Here is a 15,981-nt window from a genome sequence, read left to right as displayed (position 1 = left end):
GGATTCAATTTAAACAGAAACATTCCAAAACCAATTTAAATGAAATGTAATTAGGAGAATAGCTGCTTTCCTTCGCTTTTTCATTAGTGTTTCTCATATTAGTCTCTTGTCTACAAAGATATTAATTTGTAATTTGATAATCAGATATGATATTCAGTTTTGTTTTCTCAGATACAAGAATTATAATACTTCCTCTTGTTTGTATTGAGAACAAAATTAAATGAGACAATAAATGCAAAATGTCTAGATCAGAGCAGATGCTCTCATTAGCAGAGGAAGGATACAGATGTCTCTAACTCACTGAGGATAAATGCCAATGCACCTGAAACATCTATTTTCACTGGACTAAGCAGTAAGAAGTAGCAAATATTTATATATAAAATATCCTTGGACCAATTATGAAAGCTTTGCATTGGGTAGAAAAAGAAATTTCTGTATTTGTTTAATGCTACAATGTAGTGCACAGACTGACTTATAAACATTGTGTTGAGAAGAGAAGCTACATGTGTTCAGGCATAAAATTTATTATCAATTTTTAAGTTTCAAAAATGTCATAGGATTCTGAAATGTAGTCCACATTACACTTTGAAGTACCTAAGCTTCATTTTCCCATAATAATTTTGTTGTTACTGAAGACTAATCTGTGAACATAAAATAGTATGTGATGTAAAGCAATTGCCTAATACTACATATTACTCTTTATTTGTTCTGTATATAAGTATAAAATGGTATTTGGTAGTCCATCAAATGCTCATTCAAATCATTAAAATCATAAAGTGGAAAATGAGGAAGAATATTTGGTCACCTTGCCCTTGATCATAATGCTCACCACATTATAGACACATTAAGACTCAAAAACTCCCTAAAGGTGGTACCTATTCTGTTTTTATGTCTGTCTTTTAAAAAATGAAGTATGAAACTGAAATCTTCCTTACGGTTTACTTCAGATTTACTCTTGTTCTAATACAGCAGTCTTAAACATGGGGAACATTTTTCCAATATATTAGATTATCCCACTGATATCTATACATAGCAAATATCCTGTGGAGAATACCAAGGAAAAAATAACACCATTATCAACTCTTTATTGCTTTAAATGAACATTTCCCTGCCTAAGTGAAGGCAATTAAAAGACATTTCAACACAGTTTTTCATAACAAAATGTGCTGATGTCCATTCAAAATTACAGCCAAATTCTCATCTTTAAAATTAACCTAATGAGGCATCTGTCTGTCCATCTGTTGGCAAAAGTAAAGTCAACAGCTACAAGGATTTAGTCACATTGAAAGTCATGCAACTGTCCTTCATTTTTTTGCTCTTTGCACACCAGCATGCCTTAGTGATTCATTTTGATTAGATAAAATATTTGATGTGAATGCCATGTGGCCCACACACTGTGTGCCACTAAGGGAGTACAAAGATGACTGAGCCTCAAGACCTGACCTCCTCAATGTATGGGCTCCAGAGAAGAGTGTAAATACTAGAATATAAAGACATCATAATTGTCATATGTGTTTATATAAAGGGTGATGGATTCAGCAAATGTGAAACTTCCATTATCAAAATAAGAAAGTTTTCATGGAGATATCGTAAGTGGCACTGGGTTTTGAACCTGTGAGGACAGTTTCAATTCTTGGGGAAGAAAGAGGATAAGGCAGTCTATCAGAAGAAAGATGTAGTAAGCAAAATAACCATGGATCTGAGTGGTATGCATGGGTTGCTTAGGAACTAGTAGTATGTAACCTACAGATGAGAGCCATGGGAAATAAGATAAGGAGGGAAAGTGGGAAGGCAAGACAAGGATGCCATGGTCTTTTTTAATTTTAATTTTAATTTTTTGTGGTACCGGGGATTGAACTCTGGACCTTGAACTTGCAAAGCAGGCATGGCACCACTGAGTTAAATCCATGGCCCACCATGGTCTTTTTCAAAGTGACAGAAATCCAGAATATGGAACTGAAGTGGACTCACAAAAATGAGGGAAACTTTTACAGTTTTTTGAATATAGGAATAATCATTATAGTAACCACCTTCCTTGATAGTGAACAATTAGTCCATCTTACTGATATTCATATACATTGGTAGTACCCTCCCATATTTTATCATTATTTCCTTGTGTACATAAGAGAATATGGTAGAAGTGATATATGCCATTTCTTAGATTGTAGCTATGAAACTCTCTCCCCCCACCTTGATCGCTCATTTTTGGGTTAGCATCCCTAAAGAAAGACACATATGAGGAATAAATGAAACTTCTTCCCAACAGCTATTTTAATAAGCCTGCAAGTCGATCTTCCAACTGCACTCCAAAATTTCTCCATCTCCAAAATCCAGAGTTCAACTCAATAGATTGACTGCACCTGCACGAGAAGAGACCTTCAACCATAATTCGTTCTCCAAAGTCTTTCCAGATTTCTATTCCTCTGTTCTCAGCAACTGTGTGAATAATAAATTCTTGTTTTTAAGGTAATAAGTTCAGGGATACTTTTTATTTAGCAATAAATTACTAATACAATGATGGATGGATTTTGTGCCATAAAATTAATCATACAGCAGTAGGGTTATGGGTTGATTAAAGGTGAAAGCCATAAGAAATGAGAAGATGAATTTTAGCAACATAAACTGTTTATCAAGGCTTTTGCTTTGTACATTTATGCATTTCCCTCATTTAGTAATTCAGGTTGTCTTTTAAGAGGGAAACAATTTATATTCCTATTTCTTTTGTTTTTAAATTAAATTCTTTTATTGGTACATTGTATGTATACAACACAATTACATTTCTCATTGGGAATTGTACCTTTACATAATGCATCTTGGTTCTTATTTTTTTCCCCATTCCTTGGCCTCCCTTCACCCCCTCCGCCCTTCCCTATTTACCAAGAGAGACTATATATTCTTATTTTATAAAAAAAAAAAATCACTAAACAACTTGCCAAAGAGCTCATATTTAATAAAAAGGACCCAAAATTCAAAATTTAATCTCTATTTAAGTACATTTCATATAAGAGCATATTTCATATATTACTATATTGTATAGTAATATTTTTTCTTTGGTCTTTAAGAAAATTCAGAAGTATTCTGAACTTTTATTTTATACCTTTCCAATAAATGAAATCAATGAAAGATTTCCAAGAAATGACATGGTTTGGTATTTATTACTAGTCCAAAAATGTTTAAATATTTCACAGTGTAATCTTTGCAAACACTACATGTTTGACTGAAAGATTTGACTAAAGATTTCACAGTACATATCTTTACAAACCATGTCTTTACCCTGTGTGATTTCTGGAAAGTACTTGCTTTTGACTTCTTTTGAGGTTTCAAGAAAAAAAAAAAAATCATAGAAAAAGAATCCTGGACAAAGTTTGAACTCCTGAACTTGAATTCAAAAATTCAGCTCAACACCATAAAAAAAAAAAGCTTAGCCAAGAATTTCAAATAAAAGTAGAATTAACACTGAAGTGGAGAAAAACCGCAGAAGACAAAGGAGGAAGGGAAAGTGGAGGAGGAGAACGACAAGAGGAAGAAAATAGCAGCAAAACTCAATCTATAAATTAAACATGTGGCTATAAATACTAATATAAACCTCAATACTTAGTGTAAAACTTCAACAGAGATGCTATTTTGTTTGTTTGTTTTTGTACCGAGGATTGAACTCAGGATCTTGTGCTTGCAAGGCAGGTAGCAGTACCACTGAGCTAAATCCCCAGCCCTTCAACAGAGGTGCTTTTAAAGCTGTATTTAGAGACAGTATAACCTCGGTGTCAACAGCCCAGGTCCAGAGGAAACCTGCTTAGGTTTCTATATAACCCTGTGCTTCATAGACTGTATAACCTTGAGAACTTACTCTGTATGCCTCATTTGGAAAGGGGGTGATTTATAATATAATTCCATAACTCATAGAATTATTCACGAAAAAAGTGAAAGTATAGATAATGTTTTGAAGAGTGGCTGGCATAGATTAACTGTTACATAACTTATTTGCTATTGCTAGTGTTGATTTACTTACCTTCCATGTCACCAATTTCAGATAGGTACGTGAGAAACATACACAGTTGGAGTTGGAGAGAAAAGAGAGAGGAAACAAAATTTTCAGGGGAGTCCTTTTGGGTTTTCCTCAAGTAATATGATTACATCCAGTGGTTAAGGAAGATAGAGGTTTGTATAAAAAATCAATTGCCTCCAAAGGAGAGAATGACGAGCCTCCTAATTAGATGTTATGAAGGACTATAAACAATAATTAGTTATAACTTTAAGAAATAAGATGTGAGTAGTGTTTCTTTAAATTTTACACTCCAAATGCCTTATTAGCCTTATTTTAGTTTTTGCCTCTAGATATAAAAATGCAATGAAAATACATAGTGGATTTCTGGGAGATTTGGTAGTTTAAGAATATTTGTGTTGTTCTTTAAAGGATTTATGCAACAAAAATTAAGCACCAGCCCCCCAAAAGAGTTCATGAAAAATTTCATGTTCTTACATTTTTAATTATTTTAAGTGATTTTAATTTTGTCATTTTTAACAAATAAGAGTTAAATCTGTATTTCATAAAATTGTGGAAATATAAAAAAATTATACTTCCAAAAAATGAAAACAAGTTACTTCCACCTGAACTTTTCCACAGTCCAGAAAACACAGTTTGTGAAAATTGCTTGCATCTTATTTAAAGAAATCTTTCTTTGAACCAAAAACATATTGGAGAATAAACTCTCTTCCAAAAATGGTGCTGGGAAAACTGGAAATGGATCCTCAGTAGATGGAAACTAGGGCCTTATCCTTCAGAGTGTACAAAATTCAAATCAAACTGGATGAAAGACTTAAAAGCAAGACCTGAACCTATGAAATTATTAGAGGAAAAAATAGGGGAAACACTTTACAATATTTGTATAGGCAACAACATCCTGAACAGGACTCCAATAACTCAGTAAATAAAGGAAAGAATTGACAAATTGGATAGTACCAGATTAAAAAGCTTCTGCACAGCAAAGCAAAATAACAAGTAATCTAATCAATAAAGTCAAATGAGTCGAACAGACACTTCTCAAAAGAAATACAAATGGCTTGTGTATATAAAAAAAAATACTCAACATCTTTAGCCTTCAGAAAAAAACATAAATCAAATGTACCTTGAGAGTTCATCTCACTCCAGTCAGAATAACTAGTATTGAGAAAAAACAAAAACGTGTTTGTGAGGATGCAACACAAAGAAATCCTTATACACAGTTGGTGGGGATACAAATGAGTACAGATATTAATGAAATTAGTTTGACAGTTCCTCAAAAAAATAACCTTAAAAATAGAAATATCATAGGTTCCAGCTATACCACTCCTGAGTATATATCTGAAGGAATTTAAAAAGTCAGCAAACAATAAAGATATCTGCATATCTATGTTTACTGAAACACTATTCACAGTAGCCAAATTATGGAATTAGCCTATATGCCTAACAATAGATGAATGGATAAATTGTATAGGTATGCAATGAAGTATTATGGAACCACAAAAAGGGATGAATTCATATCATTTGCAGGAAAATAGATGAAACTGAAAATCAGTGTGTTAAGGAAAATAAAAAAAAAACTCAGCAAGAATATTGTTTTTAATTTTACATGTTTTAGCTAATATGTAAAATCTATGGGGGGAAAGATACTAAAGTAGAAGAGGGGCTTTTAGGGAAGAGAAAAAGACCAAGGGGAGCATAAGGAAAGGGTAAAAATTGTAGAGTGGATATAATCAAAGTATGTTATATGTGTGTATGAAAATTTCACAAAAAATCCATTACTCTGTACAATTAGCATACACAAATAATTGCAATAAAAACTGAAAAAGAAATTTTTCTGTTTTTCTATATTGTCTAGTACAGTGGTTCCAAACATAACTTCCTAGGAAATGTTTTCAACTTTAGAGGGAACAGAAGTGAGAACAATTTTCCTACTCTCCTGATAAGGAATATCCTTTCTTGACCTCAAGATGAATGTCTGTGCTCTTTAAATATTATAGATTATTGAACAGAACCTTCTGTTTTAACTAAGTAATGCAAATGCCATTTTGTTCTTTGATGAATAAAAATACTTGTTGCTCTTTGAAAGTTTTATTAAGGGGGCAGAGAAGCTGAGCCAGTCCCAGCACCTGGAAGGAAGCTCCCCCGCTGCCATCCGATGCTCCTAGGGCAGAGAAGGTACTTCTTAGAAGCTGTCAAATTTATTTCAAAAAAGATTTTTGTAATATGCTTTCTATATCCTTTTAAATTCTGTAAAATCTGTGGTAATGTCTCCTAGATCTTGATATTATAATTTAAAAAATGTATAATTGATATTGTGTAATAGGAAGAAAAGGCCTAAAGGAGTAGGGGAAGTGGGAGGGGTAGGGGAAAAGAAAAAAGGGAAAATAAAAAATATGAGAAAAGGAAAAAATGGAAACAAAGTCTTTGCAAATAGGGAAGGGTGAAGGGGATAAAGGGAGGGCAAGGGAAGGGGAAAAAAAATAAGAACCAAGATACTCATGTAATGGTACAAGATCTTAACGATGAATGTAACTGTATTTTATACCTAAAATGTACCAATAAACTTAATGGGAAAAAAAAATTTTAATAAATAAATAAATAAATGAAAGTTTTATTAGGAAAACGTCTCCTGAGGAGATGTTCCTCAATGTGAGAGGTAAGCACACAGAGTTCAATGTAATAAATACAGGATTCCATAGTAAGACACTCCACTGGCACTAATGAGAATGTTAAGAGAGAAAGACAGTAAGGAAATGAAGAGGTTACTCTTTGAAAGTGAGATGATTCAGGTGAGATCACAAGAGGAGGTTAAATAGCAGTAGCAGGCAGATGGCACTGCTTCTCACTGTGGATGTGAAGATTTTCCTTGTCCATTAAAGAGACATTTCTTTCCTTTCCTTTCCTTTCCACTTAGTTCTTGGGGTCCTGAATTTCTCTCATGTTTAAATGGAATTCAATGTTTTTTTCTGGCTTCTATTTTCTTTAGTGACTCAAACTGTCTATGACATCTGTTTCAAGCCTTGTTCCACATTCATTATCTCCTATGTCTGCATTGTCCTTAAGTGGCCAAAAACTATCCATACACTCCAGTCCTTCTTCAATAGAAACAACATTGTTCCTTTTTTTGTTCCATCTCATATGAGTATAAACATGGCTCTAGATGTACTGTTTCATAGCTGGTAATCCAGATTACAGATTAAACTAAGAAGACAAGAGGATACATGAGCAATGAAAAACTAGGATTACAGAAAGGAAAAAGTGTAACCTATTTAAAAGTAAAAAAAGTAGCAAAAATAAAACTCAAACCAGCAAATGTTCATTTCTTGATCAGACTTTATGCCATTTTAGGCAGTAGTTTCTACTTGACATATTTTAGTTAGGGATCTAATCATAGGTCTGTCATTAATATTTGAAACTTCACTTGTTTCCATGTGAAGATTAAAAGAAGAGTCATGATCTATAAATAACAGAATACACTCTAGTTTACACTGTGTTAGTGAGAACAAGGTATATGTCCATGCCTAATAGCAAGAGGGCTCAGAAGTTTCATTCAACTTTCTAGAATACTAGCAAAGACCCCTAATGACTATAAAATTGCAAATGGGAACAATGTACCATTAGTTTCTGAAATATGCTTTATGATTCTTTTTATTTACCTCCTCAAATAAAAACTTTGCCCACCGCAGCTATACAATAAATAGTTTTGCAATGAACAAATAAATGAGTTCATATATACTATCATAAAAATAATCCAAATGTGTTTTATGCTAACGAATACAATGTATACTGTTAATAGTATTAAATGTTTTAGAAAGGCTTATTTACCTAAGATGTTTATATACACATTTGTTTCTTAAATTTAAAAAATCCTCGATTTTAACCTTGGGATTATTAATGTTTTCTCTGAAGTCTTTTAACATGCAATGCAGTATAAGGCACTCTTGGAAGTTTGCCAATGTTTGCCAGTGAGATCCTCCTCTGAAATTACTCTAGCTTCAAATTGTTTAACTTGTTATAGGAGAACGCTCACATTCAAAACTGTTAATCATGCACACCATGGTAATATGAGGCATTTAATGCTTTTTCTCCATGGGATATTAGGTGTCATGTTATCACACCATGATCATTACTTTGAGTGCATGTTTTAATTTTCTTCTCTTCTTACCAACACAACTGTCTTTTAACATAACAGCTGTGCTCCTGTTTCCATTTCTGGAGTAAGTTATTGCTATTGAATTTCTACTATGACTTCATTCCAGTGGTTTTAACTCTCACACTTGACCTGATTGAATGAGTCATGAGTGAGTAGTAACATATTGAAAATGCCATAAGTGGGTTTTGCAAACTATTAAGTCTTGATGAGAAGAAATTATTGTGCTGTGTTGTAAGAAGCTTCTTGATTTAGGAATCCTGAGTATTTCTAAGCTATTAGCAGAAATTCAGAAATGCAATGAAAGTACAACCATTTAAAACTTCTAAAGAATTATATGAATTACTGTGGTAGTACAATGGAAAATTTGAAAAGAAAAGTACTTTTCTTTTTGATTTTTTTGTACCAGGGATCAAACTCAGGACCAGGCAGGTGCAGTGTCACTGAGCTGCAACTCTGGCCCCAAAACTATTTTTTCGAATTGCAGGCTTTTATATGACACTATTTATGGCAATTCTTTTTGATGATTAAAACATTACATATGATATACCTGTAGCTTCAATAATTTCTCATTCTTTCTTTTTCTTTCTTTTTTTTTTTTTTTGGTACCAGGGATCAAATTCGGGACCTTATGATTGAGAGGCAGGCACCAGAACCACTGAGGTAAATCCCTGGACCTCATTCTTTCTTGAGTAATTTGGTTGCAAACAAAGCCAAGTAAAGCATGAAGAATACTTACAGCATTGTCATTGTAAAACTCTTTTTAAGAAATATCTTCCAGTATGAGATAGACAGTCCAGCATAGGACAAACTGGAAAATAAAGTGTTTTGCCTTTTTCCCAGTGAGTGCTCTTTTCTATTGATCTAATACCGAGTCCTTTCATTTTCTTTATATCTAAGTCCTGTACTCTCCCAGGAAATATGATGCTTTTCATTAACAGTAAAATTCTCACATCTTTTCCCTCTCTGCATACCTACTCCTCATATTTGTCTGAAAATTTATATAAAACACATTGATAGCTAGATTTTTCAATTATTATGTTTCCCATAAATGGATTTTACTAGGATGAAGAGATATTCCATTCTAAATTTTTGAATTATAAGAGGGATTATTATCATGATAAAGGCTCACAACTTTCATAAATAGGCGAACCAGGGAAAACAGATATTAAAGAAGCCAGAAGCTATGTTTGTCTTCTGAGCCAAAGGAGAAAAGAAGAAAGGAAGAATGTAGGAAAAGCTTAGACTACAGCAGTTACTATTGAAAATTTGAGAAATATTGAGAGGGAAAAAGAGAGTATAAAAAAGCTACCAGGAATCAAAGAGGCACTACTACTATCACTGCAGATGCTTAAGACATCTAAAGATGACAATGACACAACTCTGAGCAACTGAGCCAGCAATCTTGTCATCTGAATTTCTATGGTTGCACAGCTCATAATATAAATATTTAACTGTTTTTAGCTATATTAGCAAATTACAATTTTTTTTTAGTGATTATATCATGTTATGCTTATATCACCTACATGTGAAAGTTTTATTTGTCACAATCGTTCCACAACCTTAGTGTTGTCAATTTCCCTAACTTTATTCTTTCTGAAGAATATATACATAACTTTCATTTGTGCTTTCCTTATCAATGAGGTTGAGGACATTTTCATACATTTATTAATCATTTATATGTTTTCTTTTGTGAAGTTCTAAATTTTGTCTCTTACTCATTGTTTACTAGGGTGATGTTTTTCCTTATTGACTCACACAGCTTTTTTATAGTGTTCACATTATAAGTCCTTTGACAATTAAATTTGGTATTACAAATGTATTTTCTGACTCGAGATTACTTTTTTATTTTCCAGATTGAGTCTCTTAATGAACTATTATTAATGCAGTTTTATTTTGTTAATGATTTATATACACATTGCTTTTTATATAATCTTTAGGAAATCATTGTCTCCAAGTTATAAAAAATGTATCTTTTTTAAATTTTTCTTTTAGATCTAAAGATACATGAAATAACAAAGGAGCTGATATAATATTTTCACCTATATCAACTAGACTGTCCATATCTAACTATTTTTCAGGTGATCCTACAACAAATGAAGTGTACATATACATATGAGATCATTTCTGCACAGTATTCTGTTCCATTGGAGTCTGTTTCTATCCTTGTATAATTACAATATCACATTTATTCTGCTAGGCTTACAAGAAAAACTTGTATTCAGAAGTTTAACTTCTGCAATATTTTTCTCTTGTGCTAATTTATCTTGAAATTCTTTTCATACTTTATATAAATTTAAGAAGTAGCTTTTCTGTTTTTCTGAAATAAATTTGGATTTTTCTTAATATTGCATTTAGTTTGGAGACCAGTTTTAGAGAAATCAAATCTTTCTGTCAATACTAAATTTTCTAATTCAAAAATATTATATTTTCCTTGGTTTATTTAGCTTTTGCTAATTTTAAATAAAATGTCATAATAATGTACTTGACATTTCTTTTAGTAAAATTGGTCTATTTAAATGTTCTATCTAAATGTGAATTAGTTCACCTTCTCAGAAGTAAGCTGTTTCTGAAATATAAAATATGAATAAGAACCAGGTGGACAATGGAGGGGGAAAGGGAGGTACAATGTGGAAACAGTTCAAGCGGCTGATAGAACTTGAAGAAGAGGGAGACTGGTAAGTGGGGAAACTGGAAGGACTTTAGTATGACTAAAAAGTGGCTCAATAGAGCTGATTATCCTACTATCCACTGTTCAGATATAATTATTCAAATTTTATGGTTACTTGATATGAAAATCATTAAAGAATATAGTAATTTTTCTCAACTTTGAAGTTACTCAGTGAGAGATTTCAGTTGCTGAGGAATGTATTTAGCTATCTTCTTGTTATACAACTCCTGAGAATACTACTTTATTGCTGTTTTGCTGAGTTAAATAGCACCTTTATGCGTGCCAGTGCATGTAACATATATTCTTAAATAATTTACTAAGAGAAAGATTTGGGGCCTTGTGAGAAAAAATTGTCCAATTTCTTATCATCGAATGTGTACATAGCACTTGAAAATAAATTTTAAAGTATATGGAAAACATTAAGAAGCTTGAACTAGATTGACAAATTGAATTAATTGCAATGGGGAGAAAAAAATGAACTCATTAGGCAGACATGGCTCAAGTCACAAAATTGCTCATTTATTTTGATAAAATTATGATAGCTTTCTGAAAAATGAGAACAATGGGTGAAGACTTGGCTATAGAGTGAGACAGGTTAGAATAATGTTCTGAAGAATTTGACATTTTTGAAGCTTAGGGGAAAAAAACTTGCTTCGGTTTTCAAGGTGAGCACACAAAATTGCAGGAATCAAAATCACATAAGTGGGTAGGGGTCAGCTGCAACAGATCTGAGGCACTACTTGGTGATAAAAAATACTAAAATGTGTGGTACAAGCTTCAGATATTTTAGATTGAAAACATTTTTAAATGTCTATAAATGATAAAAAATAATTTGCTACCTATATTTAGAACAAAATAAAAAATGTGTTAGTGGCATAGTATTTATAGAAGTGGACTGCTGCTAATAGGAAAGACATTACTTTTGATAAATTGGTAAACATTTGGTATTGTGATAAAGGGATCCTATGACTTACAGAGTCACTGGTTTGAATTCACATGCCAAGAGTCACTGAAGGCATTATGGTTGTTTCAGATCATGAGAACTGCTGTAGCAACTGACATTCTTTTCTCATCAAATACTCTATGCAGGTGCCATCACTGTTTGATGAAATGACTCAGATCTGCCCTAAACAAACTAGGGTTGCTGTGCTACCTCTGATACAAATTAGCTATTTGGCCTTAAAGAAAAGCTACACAGATTCTTCTGGCTCTTTTCACCTGTGGAATGAAAAAGTGCCTTTTCAACCTGTGAGGATATAATTTTAAAATCTGATTGAAAATTACACTCATTTTGCTTTTTTCTATCAGTGCTTTACCATAGAACCACTGCCTTACTGAGAATGATTTGTTACAGGTGCTGCCTGACAAGATTTAGTCTAAGACTGATGAAGCCCTCTGGTTTCAAAATCAGTCCCCTCTCATTTTCAAAAGTGAGTGTTTTCAGCCTTTCACCATTTGTGCCTTCTTCTTTCTTCTAATTCAAAAAGGCTGCAAATGGACATCCCATCCAGAACATTCTCCTCTGCTTATCCACGATAATCACATTTGTCATAAACAAAGACCCCAGTCCAGCCAGAGCCTGAAGCCTTTCCCCAGAATGCAATGGAATTGTCTTCATTTTGTCTTCAAACTTTTTTTTCAATAACAGACATGTTGATTAAATGTTATCCTTATTTTATGTATACTCCCTTCACATTCTGTTGATTTATTTTCCTGTCAAAGAAATTCACTACCCTGGAAATTGCCTTAATCATTAAAAACTAAACACTAAAATTAATACTTCCAGAGTCACTTCAATTTTTAATCTACTTTAGGATGTAACCAATAATATTCTTTATAGTCTAGAGCTGTTTTATGTAAATGCAACTTCAACTGTAAATTTGTTAAAATCAGAAAGGATTTGCAGATTTTTGAATTCCAATTTATGAACCTAGTGTTTCTCAACCATTTTCTAATTTCTAATGTACTAGGAACAGCACGTAGAGTATCATCAGTTTATTGGGAAATCCTATTTAAGAGATGTGTTGAACCTTGGAAAGTCACCAGAAAATAAAACATTGAGAGATTAAAGATTTAAAAACATTAAAAAGAACATATAAAGAAATTTCTTTTCATTCCCCATAGAGGATAACAGCTGATTTTGATAGGTCAGTTCCTAAGTATTCCCTCAATGTCTTTCACAAGATATTCGTGAAATGTTTTCATTTCTACATAAAAGATATAAATTAATTATTTTCAATCATCCACTTGAATTTATCAAACATGATATTAGAGATATTAAAATGATCTCTTGCAGTAAAAATACATTCAAATACACCTTGAACTAGCTTAACATTAGCCTTGATATAAGTTTTAATAAATGTGCAAAATATCTTGGAGGTGTCATAAAGGCCAGTTAAGGGAAAAAAGCATTTCACTTTGTCCAGCCATAACTTCTTTTTACTTACGAAATATAGCCATCCCGAGGATGGATATTTTTGTAGTTGTTCCCTACAAAGGAGAAATGTAAGATTCTATTAGAGAAATAAATAGCTTCCTGTACTACTTTGTCCAATTCTTTCTTAACCTTTCTAATTCTCAGGCAATGCTAAACTCTCTGTATGTTTTCACAATTGCATTTCTAATTTAACACAGTCTCTACCCAAGGGCATGGTGGGGCATACCTATGATCCCAGCACTCTAGGAGCCTGAGGCAGGAGGATGGCGAGTTCACACCTAGACTGGGTAACTTAATAACTTAGCAAGGGTAAGTCTTTAAAGAAAGAAAAACTAATATTATAAAACAAAAATATTTATCATTTTTCTAATTAAAATGTAACTACCATAAATACCATATTCTCAAAAGTTGAATCATTGTATTCTATATTTAAAGACTAGTCAGCAATATGAGAAAATGTTCATGATATTTTGGAAGTAATGGCATGCTATAATATGAACTATATATTATGTAGTACTCTTTATGAAATAGAACATATATTAGGGATAAAAGTCATAAAACAACTACAACGATTATCGTATGATTTAATGTATAATTTAAAATGTTTTTTGTTATATTTTCCATTTTCTATAATTTTTTTTGTGTGTGTGCACAGCAGATTTTTTTCATATAAAAAGTAGATTCAGGAGCACATCCAATAATAAATGATTGTTAGGAAAATCATATAAAACAATGGAATACATAAAAATGTCAAGAGTAATTGTCAAGGTGCGAGATTCCTTGGTGGCCAGATGCCCATGGCAAGCAGAAATTATCCTGGCAGCATTGCTAAGAGGTCGATGTCCATAGAAGATTCTCCAGGGCTGCAAGCAGCATTGGAAGGTGGAGGATTTGAATTCCATACCCTGATTCATAGTTTTCACAATGCCATGTGCAATTTCAGAAAGATTCATCATTTACTGCCAATATGTCACCTTTTGGCGTGGAGGAACCGGAGGCGCCCTTGTCTGTGCTCCGAGCTGCTCTGGTTCTGCTGTTCTGACCCTGCACTGGAGGTCACTGTGGATGAGGATGTCAAGGAAGAACGAGTCTTTTCCTTAAGTCTGTGATAATGACAGTACGTTGCCCACAGTTACTGTTAACTGCTGTACAGTGCTCCTGTCCATTTTTTTCAGCCGGGGCCTTGAAGTGTAATTCGATTCGCTGGTCTTTGTTGTAGCATTTGCACACTGTATACTGGTAGCTTCACTAGGAGGATCTTTCAGAATATCTGACTTTGGTTTTGTTTTCTTGTTGGTATTTTTCTTGGTAACAGTAGGACTGATTTCCTTATCTTTTCCAGGTTTCGTTTTATCTTGCTTTTCAACCTTCTCCTCCTTTTTGGGGGGTGGTGGAGTGGCATACTGCTGTGCCACTTGTAGTGCCACGAGCTGAGAATTGATCCGAAGTTTTCTGGTGGAGGTGCTTTTTCTCACGTCGCAGATGCTGCATTTAAAGGCTTCAGCGCTGTTTCTGAAGGTACAAACGCTACAATCCCAAAAGCCTTCGTCTGCAGCAGGCTTTGCTTGTCTTTTTGGCCTGGTTAAATCTCCCTTTGGGAGGAATGGCTGCGGCGCCGACAACGGAGGGTGGCTGAGGTGCCACCGCCATGGCTGCGGCGCTGTGGCTGCTGGCCCCGAGCCCTCTATAATTTTATATATTAACTCTACAGTTAAAAAACTAATACCAATAGTCTCTGAGGCACTGAATAGGCCAGATATTTTAAGTTTCTACCAAGTTCATTAAGATTTGTTCTATTTATGTTGGGTTCTGCAGAAGTTTATAAAGTCCAGATTCTAAACCAGGTGTGGTGGAACACACCTATAATACCAGCACTCTCACAGGCTGAGGCAGGAGGATGGCAATGTCAATTAACAACTGCAATTTAACAAGACAGTCTCAAAAAAAAAAGAAAAAAAGTTCTGGGGATACAAGTCAGTGCAAAGGCCCTGGGTCAATATTCAATGTAGAAAAAAAAGTACACAAACTCTAGAGCCCTATCATAGAATGATATGTAGCAATATGTACTGCCAACCAATAATTAAGCAAATGTGTCATCAACATTCTGAAGTCAATCAGGTATAAAAAGCCAAATCTAGGTAGCAAAGGCAGAGGCTTAATACCCAAATAACTGAACATCATTGCTGGAATGGGCTTTTAGATATCATCTCTCAGACTTGAGTTATTATAAAAAATATGCCAATCCAATATTGCACAGCTTTTCACACACAAATAACAAGAATCATGGTAACCTGAATTGTAGAGCTCTTCTGGTTCCAGCATCTTGCTGTCAAACTGAAAACCTTTGCAGTTCATGACCCCTCTAAAATGTACTGCAGTCTCTTTTTGAGAGTGTCTCTATCTACTCCCCTTCTTTGGAGGATGGATAAAGTCATTAGCTCACGGCATTTCAGGCTGCCATCAGTCACCAAACAATGACACACCTTTGAACAAACCTACAGACCTATTTACCCAGCAGTTTAAAAATTCTGGAATCTTTTCTCTTGCTTACAAGACTGTATTTCACAGACTTTTGATAAAAGTAAAATGTAAAATGATTAAAACTTAACCTGCTGCTTTTCATGTATTATTTACGCATAAGGAGATGTAATTTGAAAAAATGGGTACACTAAAAACAGGAGTAATTAAATACACAGTTGTTTGTTCAGTTTTTAAAGTGG

At 33.5% G+C, this 15,981-nt stretch overlaps 1 pseudogene; it reads right to left on the bottom strand.

Annotated features, from left to right (window-relative positions):
* Positions 1–14,091: 14,091 nt before the first annotated feature.
* Positions 14,092–15,616, bottom strand: LOC101726206 (RING1 and YY1-binding protein pseudogene; annotated as a pseudogene).
* Positions 15,617–15,981: the final 365 nt, after the last annotated feature.

This window comes from Heterocephalus glaber, unplaced genomic scaffold (genome assembly GCF_053883595.1).
Source record: "Heterocephalus glaber isolate CG9 unplaced genomic scaffold, H.glaber_assembly_v1.0 deba00001497, whole genome shotgun sequence".
In the NCBI taxonomy this organism is placed as follows: Eukaryota; Metazoa; Chordata; class Mammalia; order Rodentia; family Bathyergidae; genus Heterocephalus; species Heterocephalus glaber.
The sequence above is the reverse complement of the archived record's forward strand: the minus strand, read 5'-3'. Positions and strand labels throughout refer to the sequence as shown.